This window comes from Haemaphysalis longicornis, unplaced genomic scaffold (genome assembly GCF_048455015.1).
Source record: "Haemaphysalis longicornis isolate Haplotype H1 unplaced genomic scaffold, Haemaphysalis longicornis Haplotype H1 scaffold_3, whole genome shotgun sequence".
NCBI classification, from domain to species: Eukaryota; Metazoa; Arthropoda; class Arachnida; order Ixodida; family Ixodidae; genus Haemaphysalis; species Haemaphysalis longicornis.
In genome coordinates, this window is record NW_027526335.1 from 100,411,708 (window position 1) to 100,434,383 (window position 22,676).

The 22,676-nt window shown below is 45.8% G+C and overlaps 1 pseudogene across 2 annotated transcripts; it reads left to right on the top strand.

The window, feature by feature from the left end:
• Positions 1 to 18,883: 18,883 nt before the first annotated feature.
• On the top strand, positions 18,884 to 21,524 carry LOC144174951 (very long chain fatty acid elongase 4 pseudogene; annotated as a pseudogene). Of its 2 annotated transcripts, none has more exons than XR_013323554.1 (2): positions 18,884 to 19,034; positions 19,506 to 21,524. The product of XR_013323554.1 is annotated as a very long chain fatty acid elongase 4 pseudogene, transcript variant X1 (transcript). The 2 variants fall into 2 exon arrangements; XR_013323555.1 differs by lacking the exon at positions 18,884 to 19,034 and adding an exon at positions 19,058 to 19,173.
• The last annotated feature ends 1,152 nt before the right edge of the window (positions 21,525 to 22,676 follow it).

A 22,676-nucleotide genomic window follows, 5' to 3' on the forward strand; every position in this document is an offset into this window, starting at 1 on the left:
TTTACAAATGACACGGCTGATGAGCCAAAAAGGCCCGACAGGTTATGTACACGTCTAGCCAAACTGTTCTTTCAAACGGCTACAGATTGAAAGGGCACCTTCTGATTACGGTGTTTGAAGTCAACATTTTTTAAAAATTTAAAAATTCCACTACGGAGAGAGTGAAAAGCGGTAAAATTGTTTTTCACAGAATAATTTTTTTACCGCCCGCCATCGGAGATATCTAACTGGTTTTCCTGGAGATAGGCAACTTACTCAATTATCTCAACACTGTTATGCAACATTTTTCAATGACACCCTCCCAATAGAGCCAAGAGGGATTTCGGGAAAACACCGTGTTTTTACACTTTCGCAAATAACCACCCAGCCAGTTGATATCTGACTCAATTTTACTAGCGAAAAATAGACGCGGACGAAGAAGAAGTACACAGGACACTCGCTAGTCCTGTGTACACACAGGACACTGGCAGTGTACACAGTACACAGGACACTGGCACCTGGCGAGCAGGTGTCATATATCATAAATGTAAAAGAGAAGGTGTACCAGTAAAAAGCGCAAAGGTTAGCCCTCGGCATCTGCTGGGACTTCCTGCAACCTCGCGCCTCCCGTAGGGAGCCCATGTTACTTATGATAAAACTGTCCCGATGAGCATCGTTCATATCTTCTGAGATAGCGCTTCCTACGAGGAAGAATACCCCTCACCCAGCCGGCCTCCATCATGTGTTCCAAGCGCAATCTTCTGCCGAATTCAAACTGTTGTTGCAACCTGGCACTCTTCCTCATACCATATTAAGAGCGAAAGCAAACCAAGCTCCTCCTTCTTCCATCCACTTTTCCAAACCATGAGCTGTGAGAGAACCTGGTGACTAACAGCGATCTTAATGTCCAGACAATACTTCCTCCAGAGCGAAGGCTGCCCACTCATCACATGGCTTCCTGAAATTGGGAACCACTCCCACTTCGCCGGCTCAATAAAACCTTTTTCACTCACTGACTCATTCGCTCAAACGCGCCATCTTGGTGCAATTTGTTTAGCGAGAGTTGGAGTAAAACACGAGTAACAGTCGTTTTCAATTACCACGACGCGCCTGAAGTAGGAGCCTATGTACTGACAGCAGGCAGGCGCTCCCGATTGTGTATCACTTCCCAATGACGTAGCCTAATATGGCGACTAACAAATACCAATTGCTGTCCTTAATATAATGGCCCACCCGGGCACCGCCGGGTACTACCGCTAGTATATCATAAATGTAAAAGAGAAGATGTACCAGTAAAAAGCGCAAAGGTTAGCCCTCGGCATCTGCTGGGACTTCCTGCAACCTCGCGCCTCCCGTAGGGAGCCCATGTTACTTATGATAAAACTGTCCCGATGAGCATCGTTCATATCTTCTGAGATAGCGCTTCCTACGAGGAAGAATACCCCTCACCCAGCCGGCCTCCATCATGTGTTCCAAGCGCAATCTCCTGCCGAATTCAAACTGTTGTTGCAACCTGGCACTCTTCCTCATACCATATTAAGAGCGAAAGCAAACCAAGCTCCTCCTTCTTCCATCCACTTTTCCAAACCATGAGCTGTGGGAGAACCTGGTGACTAACAGCGATCTTAATGTCCAGACAATACTTCCTCCAGAGCGAAGGCTGCCCACTCATCACATGGCTTCCTGAAATTGGGAACCACTCCCACTTCGCCGGCTCAATAAAACCTTTTTCACTCACTGACTCATTCGCTCAAACGCGCCATCTTGGTGCAATTTGTTTAGCGAGAGTTGGAGTAAAACACGAGTAACAGTCGTTTCAAATTACCACGACGCGCCTGAAGTAGGAGCCTATGTATTGACAGCAGGCAGGCGCTCCCGAGTGGGTATCACTTCCCAATGAAGTAGCCTAATATGGCGACTAACAAATACCAATTGCTGTCCTTAATATAATGGCCCACCCGGGCACCGCCGGGTACTACCGCTAGTCTATTTATATTTCTTGAGTTGGTGTTCTTACTTTTTTTCACCGCTTACTTTGCACTTTGATTCAGAGTTTACATTCACGATTTTATTTTCAAATTATTTTTTTGTGGCCGGACTCGGCTAGCAGCATTCTCTTGTTTCTCGTTTTTAACGTTCCCTGTTTGCCTTCGTCCTGCTGTAACCCTAATGTCTAATATTCACCAGTCATCATTGCAGTCACCACCCCTCTGGCATAGCAATCCTTGACATTATCAGGGCTGACCTCACAAATTAACATTAAAGGGCCTTCTCTCTCTCTCTCTCTCTCTCTCTCTCTCTCTCTCTCTCTCTCTCTCTCTCTCTCTCTCTCTCCCTCTCTCTCTCTCTCTCTCTCTCTCTCTCTCTCTCTCTCTCTCTCTCTCTCTCTCTCTCTCCCTGATTGATGTATAGTCTTTTTGATGCTTACCAAATTCCCTGTCATTCTTAAAGAACTAGCTTTCGGTAACTCGCTTTCGGTAATTCAGATATGCATCCCGGCCGAATGTGCACCTTGTTTTCGCCGAGAAAGGTAAGAAGTACTAAATAACCTCCTTTACACCAAACAATGCCAGCGATAACGTGATAAGGAATGAAAAATTCGCTAACACAGCGAGGTTTTAGTGTGTTAACCCCACGCTAACATTAAATTGGTACAATCAAACAGAACTATATGCGCCACTACAATCGCGCTGTCAGGAAGGAAGGAAGGAAGGAAGGAAGGAAGGAAGGAAGGAAGGAAGGAAGGAAGGAAGGAATACTTTTTTCGTCCATCGGGATCAGGTATTAGGGGTGGAGGAGGCCCACAGGGCCGCCGCGACCGCCAGGGCCCGGGAGGTGGTCAGGACTTGGCCTGACTCCCCCGGGTCACGCAACATCTACTCCCAGTGGTGAGGGGAGGGAACGGGGGGGGGAACGGGTCTACGGTGCATTCGCGGAGGGAATGGTAGTGAGTGTCGAGTGCCCCTCAGGCTGGACAGGTAGGGTCAGTAAAGAGATGTGGATGACTGTGTATCAATTGTGTTCTGTGTGGGAAGGTGTGTGTTTGTAGGATGCGCAGCACATGTGGCCCGCCTCCGGAGAGAGGTGTGGGTGCGGGGCTGGGCATCGGCGGCGGAGAAGGCGGGAGTGCAGGGCTTCTTGGCGGCTGCTTCGGTGAGCGACCGAAGCTAGCGCCCGTCTGGACTTACTATTTAGGTTAGCATCGTTGTGATCGGAGCAAATTATTCGTTTAAATGAGACAAACTTGTGTATGGCCCGCAATGTTCATTTCAATTGCCCACCCAAATATTTCGCTGTTTAAAAATTACGCAGATTCATGTGGCTAACAATGCCTGCTTTAAACCACAAAAAGGCAACATAACAACAAACTTTCATGAGACAGTGAAAGCGACGGAAATACACTTGCGCACACCCATGCGGAAGATCAGGAAGTATTGCTGATCGGACTATAGTATCTAAACACGACGCGGGTGAAGTGCTTGAGAGTTCATAACTGTGAGAGGTGTAAAATGCGAAGGAATAACTGGATAAGTTAAAGATAGCAGATGTATCGTAGTATAACCGTAGGCCAGGTTACACAACAGCTCTCTGAATGCTTCAGGACATTGGTGGTATAACTCACGTAAGAAATGACAACCTAAATATAACCCACACCACGGCTGATATAGAAAAACTTGGAAACTAAACATTCATCATAATGCTTCCTACTGAACAAAATTTGTTCACTAGCGCAAGAGCAGTGGCGGTGTATGTTTCCATAAACGCAGAGAGCAGGGTATTTTAACGAACGACGCCCTGGGGGGCTCAGTGGCTAAGGCGTTGGGCTGCGGAGCCCAAGGACGCAGGTGTGATCCGGCAAGCGGCGGCCGTTTCTCTGATGGAGCTGAAAAACAAAAAAAAACGCCTCTGTACCGAAAGTTTTGCGCATGTTGAAGATCCAGAGTTTGTGGAAATTGTTCAGGAGCCCTTCAAAACAGCTCCTGAGAAGTGTAGCTTAAAAGTGCGGAAAACACAAAAAAGATCGATAAATGTTGGGAAAAACCGCTAAAAAGTGCGTCAGGCTTTTGCCTTCGAAGCACGTCAGGCAACTTGAGTCTCTCGGAAAATTTCACTCCTCGTCAACCACTATCTTACCTCAGGAAAAGATGGGAATTCCTGGTTTGCTCGTTTGACATTCCTTTGCGTTTTTTGTACTGATGTTTATTCCAACGACGGAGGTTTTTGAGCGCAAACAATAAAGCATTTTTTTCCCGGTGTTCCCTACACTCACTAAACATGACAATATCGTCTGAAAAGCTAAGGTAAGTAATGTATTCTTTATTTGCTACGTAGCCGTGGCTTCTCCCAAACAAGCAAATCAAGCATCCTAAGGTACCCCGCTAGGCAGGCCCTAAAGAATTTTGGAGAGACTGTGTCTCGTTTTCTGACGCCTTTCTCGTAGGAAACTAATCCTCCTTCCGATGAACAATAATCGTACCGTACATACCTCGGTTGTGTCTGTAATGTAATACCAGTAAAAATTTACTCGAATGTGATTGCCTTTCACCCGCAGCCATTGCTGACACACAAATACAAATAAAAAATGAGGCATGTCCCTATAAATATATAAATATTTCGTACTTCCGTTGCGAACTCCCCGTCACAAGCTAGTATTTTTGGATACCTTGAAATAAGACTTCGGTCTGATTAAAAAGACAAAAAGAAAAGTGTCATCAAAGTAACTCTTGACATTAAAAAGCCAACATCATGACTTCCAAAACGAACTTCTACAAAAGACATTCCCGCTGAAAATTCTAGAAAGCTGCAAGTATAAAGGATCCTTCCAAAGGTTGATCAGGGAATGCGAATCACACATTTATTCAGTTGCGTAAAAGCTAGTGGTCTTTAGTTTTATCTCACAAGAGAGGGTGGTATTCTATGACCTGCAAGAGTTTGTTTGAACAATCGTAAACTTACAACGAGGAATCTTTAGATTAAGCAAATTAGCCCACACCTGCAAGTAGAAAATATTACTCAAAGGTGAACGGTCCGATAAACCGTCCCGTGACCGATTCTTTCTAACGTTCAGCTCGAAGACCTATTCCTACATGAGGCCACAATAGCGACATGCAGTTGTTACCGCCGATAAATCCAGCGATGCGATACAGCTTCTTCTTTGTTATCTCTCATTTTTTTTTCGGAATGTTTTGTAACGTAGAAGAGTGGTTTCCCTTTATATTCGTAAAATACAATTCAATTTCTACTTTTAATTATAAAAACACTACTCTCTTCGTTATTCACTTATGGATTGCTTCAAATGGATATTCGTGTAAAACAATGCAGACATGAACATGCGTTGCCAGCAGTGCTGGTAGATGGGAATGCCGTTTTTATATATTCCTTGGTCTTCATGCACATCATTACGGCCCAACTAACTTCCGCATTTTATGAGGACACGGTGGCGTGAGATTAACGCAGTTCGAAAAAAAGGAGCGCCAAGAAAAAAACGCAAAACAAATTCGCGTATAGAAGTTTAACAGGGACATGAGATGCGGAGACCTACAGTGGGTGGATTAGCCTGAGTAGCAGAATAGCTACCGGACACCGGTTAAAAAGTACCTCCGAACACTGCTTGGGTCTTACGGTTGTTTTTAACGTATCACGTGCCAGACTTCGTGTAATGAGTGTCTCCATTTTGGTTCTGTTAAAAAATACGGCCAAGTACTCCTCGAGTCCTAGGGTTGTTTTTAACGTACCACGTGCCAGACTTCGCACTATGAGTGTCGTCTTCAGGGCTCGACCTTGAAATTACACTTAGCACGATGTCTTCCTTCATATAATACTAATCACACAGAGTAGTACATATCACTCACGCCTATTATTGCAGCAACCATAATGCCTATCGTTAAGGAACCGCCCTTGAGGACACTGAGTAAAACAACCAGTGCAGCATCGTTTGTCTAAATCCTCCTGTCCAGCTTGTCACACGCACGCGCTGATGCGCGCACGTGGGTGTGTGAGCGTCACGCGCACATTCATTAGCGCTGTAGTGGCACAAGGCCAGTCCCTTTATAAAGGTGAGACGCTGTTATCCGTTTTTATTGTAGACCAGTGCGCACTTCCAGGTCGCAATTTTCTCTAACCAGTGCGTATTTTCGGAGTAGAGCCTTGGTTGTTCCGCCCCATTACGACTAAGAAGCCAAAGGTCGACTTTAAAGCTAGAGCTGTCTTTACAAGCTATTTTATATGCACAAGAGAAAGCACGCTCTCGTAGCAGGATATATTTCAAGATAATGCAAAAGGCTCAAAGAATGCATTTAAAATTGCCTTAAATTATCTCCCGAAATAGTATAAACAGTCTAGTGCCAGCATAACTAAAAATGGAGTGCAGCAACAAGACTTAGGAGTTCAAAAAAAAACATTTTAATTCGTGTTACTCACGTTATTCACGGCCAAAAATATATATTCCACGTTCTTTTGCACCGATCGTTGGCCTCTCTGTATACTCCTCTGTTTCAGTTGATGCGAGTAACTATAGGAACGCTTCCATGCACCATCCCTTGGCGTGCTGGTCAGGCCAAAGCATTATGTGCCTCGTGAGAAAAAAAACATCTAGTGTCGTTGTTGACAGAACACAATGGATGCTATCGACGATGGCCTACGGCCAAAAGATTATCAGTATGCAAAAAATTCCGAGTCTCACCACACTGTGAAGATGGATGGCCAGCGAAGATGTTGGACATCAGCACATCACCGGCGCAGGCCACTGATGTTATCTTTGCCTGCGATGAGCATGCTTGTAAGTGCTAAGTCATATGGTAACCGAAATAAGAAAAAACACAAAACGTCAAGTATGATGATAATATAATGAGAGTACACGTGCTGGTTTCGCGATTGGTCACTCATGCTTTCGCGATCACAACATGACTAGGGGTGCTGAGGTTTCCTCGTAATACTTTTATTTGAGGCACTAGTATTTGCGGGTCGCGGCGTTTCCGCGATACACCGCGACCTATCCGTAACCCATAGGTTGGTGGTCCCTAGTCATTTCTGAGCCACCGGGGATTTGCGGGTACACGTTGCGGACCCTTAGGTTCCCTGAACCACCAACGGTCTAAGGGTGGCCCATGGCTACGTCACGAGTACGTCGTTAGTCTTTTTCGGGTTAGAGATTTATGGTAGACTGATGTTGCTGGTGATGAGTAATTTGTGGTTCACTGTGGGTCACATGGCCAATTTCTGCCACATGGGTGACCCAGTTTGTACCTCACTAGTGGTTTGCCTATCGGTCACCACTACTTTCGGGGTAACGTTACGCATGAGTACATCACCGTTTCCTGGTACAAGTTAAGAACGGCAGTAGCTCATGTAATATATCACTGCGTCGAATAAAAACATCCAGGTGTCAACGTGTGAGCGCGCTTTGAAAGAATATTGCGCTTAATAAGTTACATAACATCTGCGTTTTCCCACGTCGCTTGTCGTCACTGCAGTAGTTTATAAGCAGATTAAGTCAGACAATTCACAAAAACGACTCATGTTACTTTCAAAATACGTGCAGTAACGAGCTCTTTACGCCGCACGCAGGAACAGCCGTCTGGGGCGCTCGAGCGAAGGGGGAACTTTTGTTGTCGTTCTTAGGTTGCTCCCAAGAACAGACTGTCACTAGCAATTTGGAGGACCTGGTAATTGTGGGTCGTGGTGGATAACGTGACCAAACAGTGGGTCACACTTGCAACCGGTGAATGAATGACTAAGATCATTATACCGTCCCCGGAGGGTCACTCTTTTTTCACAAATATCCGATCACTGACCAACTAATTGAATCTCAGTGGGCCAGTGATACGCCAGTGAGCAGGCTTACAAGTATCAGCATCATTTTCATCGTCATCATCATCAACAGGAGCAGCAGCCTATCCTACGCCCACTGCAGGGCAAAGACCTCTCCCATGCATCTCCATTTATCCCGGTCCTGTGCTAACTGTGACAAATTAATCCAGGCAAACTTCTTGATCTCATCTGCCCATCTAACTTTCTGCCGCCCCCTTCCACGCTTGCTTTCTCTAGGGATCCACTCTGCTACCCTTAATGCCCAACGGTAATATTGCCTTCGCATCACATACCCTGCCCACACCGATTTCTTCTTGATTTCTACTAATATGTCCTTAACACGCGTTTGTCCCCTGACCCACTCCGCTCTCTTCTTGTCCCTTAATGTTACACTTATCGTCTTCCTCAATTATCATGTTACCTCAATTTAAGTAGAACCCTCCTATGAGCCTCCAAGTTTCTGCCCCGTAGGTGAGTACCGCCGGTAAGATGCAGCTGTAATACACTTTCTTCTTCAGGGGCAATGGTAGGCTCCTGTTCATTATCTGAGAATGCCTGCCGAATGCACTCCACCCCATTTTTATCCTTCTAATTATCTCTGTCTCATGGTAGGGATCCGGGGTCACTACTTGGCCTAAGTAGATATATTCGCTTACCACTTCCACTAAATCGCGACCTATCTCAAACCGCTGTGCTCTCCCGAGGTTTCTAAACATCATTTTCCGGTATCATAAACAAGCATCATGACTGGCTGATTTCGGTTGCAGGCAACCACGAAGACACAAATTTTGCTTTAGGTAGCCTGAGTAACGCGGTTGTCTTCACAAACACCTCATTAGAGCTAACTCTTTGCGGCTCTACTAATTGTTGCGCACGTGCTGGATAACATGCCAAGAAGTCGTTGTGCAGCACCGAAAGCCAGGCCACGCACTCTTTTATTCAGCGCGTGGCTTGGCACGAATGTGCTGTTAACGTCACAAGGCTAGAACACGTCGTGGTCTGTTTAGCTGACACATCCCTCCCCTCTCCCGTTTCCGGTTGTTCTCCCTGCTTCCAACTGTTCGTGCTGTGATCCTTCTTGATCAGCTGCCCCTGTATCTTTAAGAGGCTTGTCCTCGTCTGGACCCTTCAGTAAAGCTACCCACTCGCAAGATTTTTCGAAGCGCTTTCATGTCCTGAATCTGACTGTACCTTGGAGCCGGCTGTTTTTACAGCCCAGCTGCTACACTACCGAAGATTTTTAACTTCCGTGCCCCAAAACTCCTAGTGCCCAAATATGAAATAATAAAACACATTTGGGTACTGGTGGGAACCGAACCTGGGACTACATATTACAAGCCCAGTGCTTTACCCCGGTGGTACCCCTGTCTTTAATACGGTTCTATTTTTGCACGTTGCCAATGGCGGAACAAGAGCTGGCCTACAAACTGCCGCGTGACAAGTAAACGTTACAGCACGTTAGTGAAGTAAGTGCACGCCAGCTACAGGGAGCTCTGATTCTGGAGAAGGTTCCCCTTGAAGTGTGGCCGCTTCGCCTATGGAGGTAATTCGCACCAAACGATTAAGAAACGAAAGTGAACGCAGCGATGCAAACACGTTGTATCAGAAAAGAAGTATTTTGAGGGATCGCTAGACTGTCGCCTTCAAAATCACGTAAGCAGGCTTAAGTGCCTGACTATTTTTTGATGATCATATCTAACTCTCAGCGCCCTCTACGAGCAGACAAAACAAGCGAATAAGGCATCCGTTCACACCTTGATGCTGCAGGTGGCGCTGGGCGACAAACGTAGTTTTCCGGACGCTTGATGGTGGCCTTTGTTTCCAGTATGCGCGCTTGCATGAGGAAATTTTAACTGGTTGAATTGCCGGATCATTGTTACAGCGGCCAGGCCGGAAGTATGCCGGAATGATAAGCATTAATTTTTCACTTCCTCTCTCAAGACCTGTCTTTGTAAATAAACAGCTCCGCTGGTGTCCCGCCTTCACAGTGTGGCATGGCTGAATTTTTTCGCCCTGATTCACGTAGTCCGTTTTTCCGCGTAGTGTCATTGTCCTGACACCTCAACAACCGAGAACGTAGGGGAAGAGCATGCTGCATCATCTCGTCGTCCTCCCATGTTCAGTATCGCCTCTAGAAGGAGATGGTCTGCGTAATTAACGTTGACTTTGCAATGTAGCGAGTAAATACAGAATATCGTAGCAACTTAAGGTTTACGGCCGACATCGTCTTGTTCCGTGATATGAGAGAAGAGTTGCAACTAATGCTTCAGGAACTGTAGTAAGAAAGCTGTGTCGTAGGTTACGATATAAATATGAGGGAGGCTAGCTGCCCCATCGACACGCAGAACGCCTCCTTTCAGAGCGGGCAATCACAATCGTACAAGGATGCTTAGTGGCTCCAGCCCTCGCCCCACATTATTTAAAGATTCTTTTTGCTTCTGAACCCCCCACTATCAGGAACTGCGGGCATACTGAGGTGAATGTTGTACAGAAAAGACCCCAAAGCTTGCGCACTCCACCGTGTAGCCGCTGGCTGTACATGGTGTGGAATAAACGCTACCTAATATCCACGTTGGGACAACAGAGAAGAGAGAGAGATCAACGTGGAATGGGAGTGCCGGTCTGGCCGTTCCTTGCAATACAAAATTGCGTTTTCAGGATTCCCCCTTCCACTTAGTATTGCATTGTCGCGTTGTTTTTGGACACAGCAGTGGCTCAATGCAGCGGTTTTCTGCTTACGGCCTTGTTTTCAGGTTCACGCCTTTCGATCTGTATGTGTACATTTACTTTTCTCTGCGTGGCCGCTGAGGACGGATGGGCCACTCTTCGTCTTGTCCGAACTCGGCGCTCCAGTCGCCTGTGCAACATAATCGCTGGATTCCCTGCGGGCCGTAGACTTCGCGGCGCACCGCTGACTACCGTGCGAGTCTTTCTTTGTCGCCATGACGCGGACGCAGAAAATGTATTCAAAGTACAATTATCACCACTTTCTTGGTAAAAGCAATGTCTCTCCTCGTGCACACCGATTACGACGAGGTTGTAAGGCCCAAGACCCCCCCCCCCTTCTGCCCCCGTCGATGCTGACTCCTCCCCCCCTCTACTCCGCGAAGTTACATTGACAGTGCCATCACCAGTTGAGGTTGCTTTTGAGTTTCCTCTGCCTTTTCACTTAAAATTTGATTGCGGCTACAAGCTTACTGGATCATTGTTGGCACAGACGTGCGCGGCTTACTTTGGTACCTTCTATTTTTTCCAAATTCTTACCATAGGACAAGCGTCCTAGAAGCACCAGCGGCGGTTGCATCAACCGTACTTTGATTTCATTTTGTAATCTTTTGACTGTGAACGCCACACGAAAACAAAACTTTTCTACGCATCTCCTCCTAGTGGTCTGTCATGCGTTCGTCCCCGCAGCAGCTGTGGGGCCAGGTCTGCGACATTAGTTACAACCACGCTCCTCCCCCTCCGTGTACATGCGTTGGATGGGATTTGATTGCCGTCTTCCTCTTCATCACTGCCGCGGCTAACCTGCTGAAGACTTTCTCCGCGCTACCCATCCCCCACCCTTGCCCTGTTTTCTCCTTTCTCCACCCTTTCCCCGTTCATGTCTCAATGGTTCCTTCCTTTTCTTTTTCTCCCTCCTTAGTTCTTCACCTTCTCCCTCTCAGCACCATACCCTGCAACTGCGATATGGTTGCCGGATGTGTTACTTTACTCTCTGGTGTATTTTCGTTGAGGGTAGTTCTTGACGAGAGGAACGAGAAAATGAATCCCTCGCATGCAACGTTTCTAGAAGAGTTTTGTGTTCAGTAAGAGAATTCGTGACGAAAGTTCCTACATCCGAAACTGTTGGACCAATTTCTAATAAGTTAACCACGATAACCACGAAGTTGCTCATGCCTTTCAACTAAAAGTTTTTTTCTGACCCATTGCGAAACTGCAAAACTACTCGAATTATATACATATTTATATATATATATATTTACATATATATATATATATATTTATATATATATATATATATATATATATATATATATATATATATATATATATATATATATATATATATATATATATATATATATATATATATATATATATATATTTTGTAGAACAGAGACGTACGGGACGAGGGATTCCGTAACCTCCGTAACCTCCGTAACCTCCGTAACCCACAACCTCCGCAGAGCACCGCACGCGTTATGCGGAGGTTGTGGGTTCGATTCCCGCTTCCGGAAAAAACGGCGCATTTTTTCTCGACTTGAATTTTCGATTATTTATTCCTGCATAAAAAAAAAGGCAATCATATCTCATTCGGCACTATAAAAAACACTGTTAAAAAACGCCAAACACCACTGGCAATAAGGACTGCAACCTTGATATATACATATATATATATACATATATATATATATATATATATATATATATATATATATATATATATATATATATATATATATATATATATATATATATATATATATATATATATATATATATATATATATATATATATATATATATATATATATTTATATATATATATATATATATATATATATATATATATATATATATATATATATATATATAATGTCCAGTCCGTTCCGTTCCAGAGCTGACACTTGATACAGAACACATCGTAATGCTTGGAGGCACACAGGATTCAGCTTAAAATGAGGACGAGTCAGCTAGCAATGGGACGGAAGATGACTGGTGTAACATTAAGTGACAAGAAGAGAGCGGAGTGAATGATGCAGAAGTTAAGAAGAAGAAATGGGTGTGGGCAGGGCATGTAATGCGCAGGCAAGAGAACCATTGGTCATTAAGGGTAACAGAGTGGATGCCTAGAGAAGGCAAGCGTGGCAGGGGGCGGCTGAAAGTTATATGGGCAGATGAGACCCAGAAGTTTGCGGGGATAAATTGGTCGCGGTTAGCACAGGACCGATATAATTGGAGATATATGGGAGAGGCCTTTGCACTGCAATGGTCGTAGATAGGATGATGATGATGGTGGTAGTGGTGGTGTTGGTGGTTATGATGATGATGACAATGATTGCATCGTATTGCGAGGTAAACGGAAATCGTCAGACATGTAGGAACAGATTACTCCTAGCCCTTGTCTTTCACTTCGCTGCTCGTTTTGAAGCCACATTGATTCCTTTTTTTTGCGTAAGCACAAAAAGGCTCAAACAGGTTTTGCCCGTGTGTAGTAAAAAAAAAAATCTGCCGCGGCGGTGCGCTGCGCAGTTCAGTTCTTAAGAAGAGTGAGGTCAGCGGCGAAGCGTCGGCACACAGGCGCGCTGGTGGCCAGGCAGTCTTAGGGGGCAAGCACGCCGTGCGCAGAGCGGTGACGCCGTGTGGCGCACGTGGTGCGACTCGCAGAAACGGAAACGGTATTGCACCAAAGCTGCCTATATGTCTACCGCTTTATTCAGCGTCGAGTGTTCAGCGTACGAAAACATACTAAATATTAAAACAATCGTCTCAGCGCCTCCATATTTTGATATTCCTAATATTTCCCATAGAAATATGTTTTCCTAGCAATGCAACTGTGTTTCGAAGTGAAGCCGACTTTAGGCCGATCAGTGACATATTGGTCTTGTAAGCTGGTGTCCACACAGTGTGTTGCAAAGTGAAGCATGGCCATATACGGAGGGAGTGTGGTTACACAACATCCCTTTACACCCCTATCCACCACAGCCACCTCTTTCTCCCGAGTAGTGTATGCTCACGACGTGCGGCTTTTCTCTCTCTCTCTCTCTCTCTCTCTCTCTCTCTCTCTCTCTCTCTCTCTCTCTCTCTCTCTCTCTCTCTCTCTCTCTCTCTCTAACTCTCTCTTTATGAATTTGTGCAATGCCTCGCGCTCCTCGACGGCCACCAGTGCTTCGCACTAGCCTGCGCTGTGAATGGCGCAGCCAAGCCTAATAAAACGTTGGTATCCCTACCTAACAGTCGTGCCTGTCCTTAGTTTGTGACGTAGAGTTCAGGTAACTGCCCTTATAATTCATATATCATATCCCCTCTATAGCTATACCCCAACATATCAAATCCAATTAGACCGCAATTTTCGCTGTACTTCCGTCATCCCAGGGTGGAAGGGCTCTGTGATTTTCTATCCTGATGCGGGGGCGTTCAGCGAGGGCCGTTGAAGGAAGGGGAAGAATTACCACAGGCAAATAAATCTGATTGATTTGATTGATTGCAGGGTTTAACGCGCCGACACTACGCAGGCGATGAGGCACCCGGTAGTGGAGGGCTGCGGATTAATTTTGACCGCCTAGGGATCTTTACCGTGTGCCGAAATCTTGAACAGACGGGCGTTTTCGCTTTTTGCCTCCATCAGAAAAACAGCCGCCGTGGCCGGGAAACGAACGGAAATCATCTGTATCAACCGGACTAAAAAAAAAAAAACATTGCTGCTTACACACCTCTAAGGGGACTGCAACCGATATCTCCCATTTTTTGCTCGTGTTCTGAAAGGGGAAGGACGAATGTATGGATCGATCTACGTGTTCCCAAGGCGCAAAAAGAAAAAAAAATACGTCGACGCCTTGTGCGCTCCAAAAACCTGATGAAGGGTGATAGTATGGGAAAAATGTCTTACAAAAATTTCTAGGGACAGTGAAGTCTGCTTACGTGCGTTGAAGGCGAAAGCTTGGTTTATTTTTGTGACAAGTACATTCAGAACCACATCCACTTGTCCACAGAGCAGCGCGCTGTATTGAAACTCCTAAAACATCGTAATTCACCTTATTCTACCCTAATCCACCGTACTCTATCCTGACCTACTTTAAGATAACTTTACTCACCTTCATTAACTTTATTAGTCTTATTCTATGCTATTCACATTATTATACAGTGTATTGCAACTTAGTTCATCCTAATTCATCCTCGTACAATATAATGTATCTTAATCCACCTAATTAATGAATGCCATCAATCACTAGTCTATCATTATTCTATATAATTTGTCGTAATCCAACTTGGTCTACATTAATTAATGTCAGTCTGCTTTTGTCTCATGCTTATATTCATGGCTATTAATTTGTCTAAGGCTTTGTACAGTTCCGCCCAAGGACGCGGGTTCGATTCCCGGCCGCGGCGGCTGCTTTTCTGATGGAGGCGAAAAGCGAAAACGCCCTTGTGCTCGAGTTTTCGGCGCACATATAAGGATCCCCAGGTAGTCAAAATTAATCCGGAGCCGTCGACTACTGCGCCCTTCATCGCCTGTGTAGCGTCGGTGCGTTAAATATCTTTATCAATCGCATCAATCATTACTTTCAATTACTAATCAATCATAATTTACCTATGCTAAGCACTAAACAACTTTGAGGCAGGTCTGGCATGCTAGCAGGGCCAGGGCGTTTTAGCACCAACGCTCTTCACTGCGCAATTGTCAATTCTGCGCTCCTGTGTACTGACAGCCGCGGTCAGTGGTGTCAGCAGCGGTCAGCGCACGCGGCTGAGTACCACCGCGCTCCTCTACTGCGCAGTTACCGCGCTGAAATCACGTGAGTCTTCTGGCGCCATTCCTATTGGCGCCGCCGACGATGGTCACTTTTCGCATTTCATGAGGCATGTGAGGCTTTCGCCCTAATAAACTTGTAGCCACCGACCAAGAAAAAGACACGAATAAATTATCTTTGGGGTGGCGCATTGGGCCTTGTTCACAAATTACTTCAACCAAAGAAGGAGCTGTATTGATTTTTGAACACGTTCGGTACGCGGCGTGGATATACGTGGGGTGCGCGGTTCCACTGTAACGATCGTCAGGGTGTGGGGTGAGGTCTTTATTATGAATGATTTCAGCCATAACGTTTCGGTCAGACGCCCCTTCAGACTAATAACGTGTACTTTTCCCCACCCGCTCGTGGCTCGAGTCATCAGTTGTGCATGCTCGGCGAGGTCATTTGAAATCACTTCCTTGTTTTTACGTCGCGACAATGCTCGCTTAGGCACTTTTCGTAGTACCCGGTTTCTCCTATCTACACCAAGTTGCAGTTTGCACACACGATGTGGTAAAATACACCGGGAATATTTCGTTTGGCAAAATGTTGTGTACGCGCGTCACCGTGCGTTGCAGCTTTCTTTTTATCTCATATGGGCAACATGGAAGTCATATCTGTTCCAGAAAGCGATGGATTGATTGTATACGGTTTAACGCGCCGACGCAACGAAGGCGATGAGGCGCGCCGTAGTGGACGGCTCCGGATTAATTTTTACCACCTCGGGATCGTTAACGTGCGCCGAAATCTTGTGCGCACGGGCGTTTTTGCTTCTCGCCTCCAACAGAAAAGCGGCCGCGACGGCCGGGAATCGAAACCGCGACCTCGTGCTCAGCAGCGCGACGCCTTAGCCACTGAGCCACCGTGGCGGGTGTTCCAGGAAGGTATACGTTTCATTAGCGAAGACAAGACAAGGGCGAAGAAAGGTGCACACCGAGCGCTTCCTAGACTTCAACTAAAAAGTTTACTTCGGACACGTGACACATAAGACGGTAATAACAACACAAACGGGAATTTCCCCGTCGCAGCAACGCAACACCCAACACACGCGAAGCTACGCCTGGCGCATGCCCCCTTGTAAAACATCAGCTCTTTTTCTGTAAGACTGATTGAAGGATGGCTTACACACATATCTGCTTAATTCTGGATGTGATGCGTCTCGCCACTCTCTGGATTGGTATGGCCGCGTATACATCCTGACACCCAAAACTTATCAAATGCTGCGGCGCTCCCACACAGCAAAGTGGTTTCCGAAGCAAGAAACAAAACTCGTGCTTGGTTTTTCCTTAGCCCGTAATTTACGCGCCAGCCTATTTTATACACGTATCGTTCATACTCCGGTTTCTGCGGGGACCACCTGGCCGACCACTGTAGAAAGATGGCTGGGCACCAGCATTTGATTCCGCTCGTGTGTTAGGGTGTGGACGCGGCCAGACCACCGAGATACTGGCGAGGCCTATGATATCTACAGGAAAGCAGATATGTATGCTCAGATATCACTCTTACAGAGAAAGAGTTCAACTTCTTACGAGAGCACATCCGAGAGTCCGCACGGTTGGTGCTGGGTTATTCGTACTTGTGGCGGTAAATTTACCTTTTCTGTAAATTTTATCGTTTTATGTTTCCCTTGGGCCAAGAAAATCTTTTAGTAAAGGTCTTGCGAGCGTGCTGCGCGCATGTTTTAAAGCGCAGCTTTACTTGCCTCACTCATGGTGAAGTTGTCCTAAAAAGCACTGCAGAAAATCCAGCCTTCTCTGACGATGATGATGATCGTGGTTGAAGTTAAAGATGCTTCAAACACCAAGCTTTGTCTGGGCGGAAGTCTTCAAAGCCCAAACTCCGAGTGCAATATATAAATCATTACGGAGGAGACACACTGCAGGAAAGACAATTTACACAGTGGGTTTTTTTAGGGGCACATAAAGCGCACCAAAGAAAAAATCCCTACTGTGGTCCGAACCGAACGCGGGTGATTCGCGACCTGAAGCCGACGTCTGTCCGGATGCGCCACACCGACACGGTCGAAGCACTTCAGATTTTGGACTTCTGCTTTAAACGCATGTTACATGGGATAAAGTTTCATGTGTTAATCATCTTTCTCTCAAGAGATGGGTTTTGAGTTTCTTCATCCTTGTCTTGTTTTCACTAGTAAAATGTATTCAAATCAAAACCAACTAGCCCAACTTTCGGCCTTAAATGAGTCAGTAAGGTTACGAATGACAATCCATTTCTTCTTGGAGGAAGTAGATGTTGTCTGAAGATATATTAACCCTTGTTTGGTTTTCACGTATACGACGAAGGCTTCGGGAATCCGCTGCATCAGTGTTGTTAACATATTGTGTTAACGTCGTGAGACACTGTGGTCGTGCCGGGTAGGGAAGATTGTATACGGTTGTTTGAACAGAGTTGATGTGGTGATGAGGCCCGGTATTACTGCTTGTTATATATGCTGAATGGGATATCTTATGTTGCATGTTTGGTAAAGACGTTAAAAAAATCTGCAGTTCAGCATCTACATTTTTCTGTAGAGCAAAGTGCAATGCGGAACTCATGGTATTGAGGGGACGCAAATAATCTGAACAGTCTAATACCAAACATCATTACACCCGCTGCCAACTGCACGTGTTAAGAACTACCTAACAGCGCTTCTTCATCACTTCAACTTGCTTGGGAGTAGGGATCTTGTGCTGGAAAGAACACATCTTTTTTCCTCCTTTGGTCGGTGGCTGAAGGTTTATTCGAGTGCATCGTCCTGACCAGGCCGGCGTTAGTAAAACCCTTGACCACTCTTCCATCTGTTTAAACAATTATAAAATCTAGTAACGTGCTAGTTATGGCACAGTAACTGTGAGGTTAGCGACTACCAACCCGAGCGCACCGCCGACGTCTGTGCTCAGAGGACCCTTTCCATAGAGGAATGAAGACGCAAATAAAAAAAGCACGTTCATTGGCCGAATAACACGGTGAATAAAAGCGATTTTGCTTTTGAGGTAACCACTCCGGCGTTTTAAGTCAGCTTAGAGGTAACACAAGGAAGTCGAGTGCAATCTTTACGCCATACCCCTCCGTTAACCCGAAGGCATGACTTTCCCGCGTATCCACTACGACAGCTTACGTGCCTGGATGAAAAAGTACCTTGGCCCTCTAGAAAGCGTGGCGTCTTCGTGACACGTACACACGCGCCACATTATCACTGGGGGCGACATTTATGCGATCTCCGGGAATGCAACTCGTTTCTGCGACTCCATAACTAGCGATCTATGTCAAGGCGCAGACGACCGCTCTTTCCTCCGCTATTGTCTTAGTCGGTCTTTGCCTATTGTTGGGAGCGACATCTTACAAGGCCACGGGCACCAAAAAACGTGAGCGTGTGCGCGTAAGTAATTTCTTTACACGCCAGGCGCGCCGAATAAACGTCTCGCAGCTAGCGTCGTTGCAACTGGTCCACGCAAAAGAATGGGGGGTGGGGACGTAGTTGGTCCTCTCTCTGGACAACTGTAATTGGGATTAACAAGAAATACTAAGAAACGGAAAATCCAGTACGGAGAGGAGGACACGGCGGAGGAAACAAGCGCCCACGTCACCTTCTCCAAATTGTTCCAGGAGAGTCAGCAAAGGCGGTCCGGATATTAAGAAGCCAGGCGGGAACAGATTAACGTTTCAGTTACTCTTCGGCGGCCGTACGAATACTAGTGGGCTGTAAAAAGCATCTTCTTTTCGGTCTGCGGCAGGGTGAGTTACCAGAGCCATTACCTTCATCATTGAGGTAAACCAACACGGGGTCTGAGACTACGGTGTGAAAGTCAAGCTGGGGGTAAATCTGAGGGTTCGTGTATTCGCATTCTCTGGGAATGGAATGGCAGCAATAAAGGTGATATACTTAAACATAATCCATGATATTTTTCCTCTCGACAGTGGCACAACTGTCTTATTCACACCAGGCCTGGAATACTTTGTTCACGCGAGATGTTTACTGCGTATCGGTGCTTTTACTACCTTGAGATTCATATGTAGAATAGATATGTCGGGTGGTAATTACCTTTGTTAGCCATAGGCACTACGGTTTCTATTGTGCTTTTAATGTCTCACGCGAATATATTTCGGCCCTACGTGTTCGAAAAAGAACAGCGATTTATGATCGTTACTACTGCTTTGATTGGAGGAAAAGCTGTTTCTAATTTGAATTATTTCTCCCACACGCAGCGTATTTCCCGGCTTGAAGATGACGACGATGCTTAACCCTATGAAGCTGCTCGACGAGATGGAGATGCATTGGGATCCTCGCACACGCCACTACGGCTTCATCCTCAGTCCGTGGTTTGTGTTCCCTCTCATCATCGTCTACGTCTACTTTGTACGCTACTCCGGGCCCCGGTGGATGAAAACCCGAGATCCTTTCCCAATCACCAACCTGGTGCGTGCCTACAACGTAGGAATGGTCGTGCTGAACGCCACCTTCCTCTACCAACTGCTCAGCATAACCTACCTGCCGGGCGGCGGCTACAGTCTCTGGTGCCAGGGGGTGACTGGCCGCGCCGAAGGCAAGACCGCGGCAGTCTACGCCTCTGGTTGGTGGTACCTTCTGGTGCGTTACGCCGACTTCTTGGACACCGTGTTCTTCGTGCTGCGCAAGAAGTTCAACCAGGTGTCTCACCTGCACGTCATCCACCACGTGCTGGTCGTGTTCAACGCCTGGTTCTGGGCCATGTTCGCACCCGAGGGCCAACCGGCGCTGGGACTCTGCATAAACACGTTTGTACACGTCATCATGTACTCCTACTACTTCCTCTCAACGTTCGGGCCAGAGGTGCGCAAGTACCTCTGGTGGAAGCGCTACCTAACCCAACTTCAGATCGTCCAGTTCGTCGTGTTCATCGTGCACATGTCCATACCGCTGTTTGTCGACTGCGGCTTCCCGAACATGCTCGCACCATTCGCCATCGCACAGGCCGCTTTTGTGCTGGGAATGTTCATCAACTTCTATTACCAGACGTACATCAAGCCAAGGAGACTTGCAAACACCAAGGCAGCAGCTATGACGGCCGAGGACAAGCCTGTCACGAATGGAACGGCACACGCGCTAAAAAGAGACTAGTTGCAGACGGACTTCACAAAGAAAGCACGATCAATATTTTGAAGTGTGTTGTCAGATTAACATTCAAGAGTGAATGCCTGCTCACTACCTTGGCAGATGTTCCGGTATCGGATCGAAGCGGCTGTCAGTGCGGTTTCACTTCAACGAGCAATGTTAGCTGGTTCCCAATTTGATATGCTCACATTTCCCTAAGTTTCAATAACCCGGTGAGCATGTAAGCCTTCATTAAGGTTGGGAGTGAACATAAAATATAACTGAAAACGCCGAAATGCAGCTCCACAAGATTTACAAAAGTTGGTTCAAATTTTTGTGCGAAATATTTGTGAGAATTTGAGTGTTCAGCCACCAGCTTGTAGAAAGTGGAAATTGGAAGTGTTTGCGATGTGTTATGTACAAAAATGTCATCCATTTCACCGTCCTATTACAATGCTCTGCTTTTCGACACAATAGGTAAAACTACTGAATGTAAAGCTAGGAAAATTAGCCATAAAATTCTGGAAAATAGTGTGGTCTCGCTAAGAAGTCACCTGTGTTCTAAGAGCCATCTGCCAGGGTTGGGCACGTGCCTGCTAGACATGTAATTACCATTGATTTTATTTTTAGGCATGCCAAGGCATTGTGTCAAGCCATTTGCGGTATATCATGATGGTAAATTATTTATGTTCTCTCTTCGGCATCGCCAGAACTTAATGCGAGTGCTTGTCACGATGTTATCTAATACGTAGCTTTCTTGCTCGAGTTTGTAATCGCGCGGGTGGTAATATTTCACGCCTGTACGACTCTTTTATCAATGAAGGTGAATAGACGTTCTGTGCTAGTCATAATCTATTGACCTAGAACATCTCTCATGTCCGTCGTAGACAGTATACGTGATTTTGATGCCTACGTTTAATGGACTTTTCTCTAGCGCAAAGTGTTTCCGTGTGTGAGTGTTGTATGTTGTTCTGTTGCAGCACGCTTACCCAAATCGGAAATATTTCTATGTAAACAAGTTGTCCATTATTGTTGCTGTAGTTCTGTACTTTTCCTAATGTCTACATGCCTCTTGTTTCTGATGTTCTGTCCTCATAGGTTACAATAAAACGTGTATATTATGTTTGCATCAATAAAGTATTATCTCCTCTATATATTCCAGTCTCTTTTATATAGCACATAAATTCGAGCTTGCTATTACAGTCGCACGGTACATGTCTACATACCTCTTGTTTCGCATTGTCTGTCCTCATAGGTTACAATAGAACGTGGACATTATGTTTGCATCAATAAAGTATTAACACCTCGGTATATTCCAGATTTTGTCTATAGCACATAAACTAGACGTTGCTATTACCGGCGCACGTTACAGCTATGGTCCCCGCAGAAGGCAGGTCTACTCAATTTTTTACTGCGGAAAAACGTCAGTATACGTGACACTGTCCCTGAAGACATTTACATTAGGCTGTGGCTATTTTGCCGGCTGCCGGCAGATTAGCCTGGGAGAAAAGTTGCCTGCAGTTCCTTCCCATTAGCTGGCCCAGACAACGTGATTATTCTGCCGGCATATTTTCGTGGGGGCTATTTTGCCGGCTGCCGGCACATTAGCCCGGCAGAAAAGTTGCCGGCAATTCCCGGGCAATGCTGTCCCTGGGCGCAATGCTGCGGCGAGCTTTGTCGAGCTTGAGGAGAAAAGATTGATTGGTACACTGTTTAGCGAATTACGTGAAGTTATAGAAACGAATCGGCAAGATTGCGGCGGGCATGTCGAACTTTGACTCAGCCCGACGCGAACTTTGACACTTTCATTACAGACACTTTGATTGGTGCTTGTAATACGACTTGCCGTGTTTGCATTTCAGCAAGCAGCCGACAGCTAAAGTTTGGCGGTGTAGTGATTGTGCATAAGTCGCTGTTTTTAATCTGTCTGATTGTGTTTGGCATATGAACGCAAAATTAGATGTTTTTTGGACGTCTGCCTGCTTTGCATGATCCTATGCAGAAATATTGTTTTTACTGAAGTTCGTGTTTAAAATTTCATTGCACTGAAATAAAGTCGTGAATTCTAGCCATGCAATCTTGATTTTTTGGCTGATCATTTCTTTATTGTGCGATTTTCCTTGAAATGCTACAAAGGAAACACCAAGTAACATTCACTGCCTGTAATCAAAGTGTCAAGGTTCGCGGCGGGCTGAGTAAAAGTTCGACATGCCCTCCGCAATCTTGCCGAATCGTTTTTTCTATACCTCGGCGTAATTCACTGAACAGTACCAATCAATCTTCTGCTCAAGCTTGGCAAAGCCCGA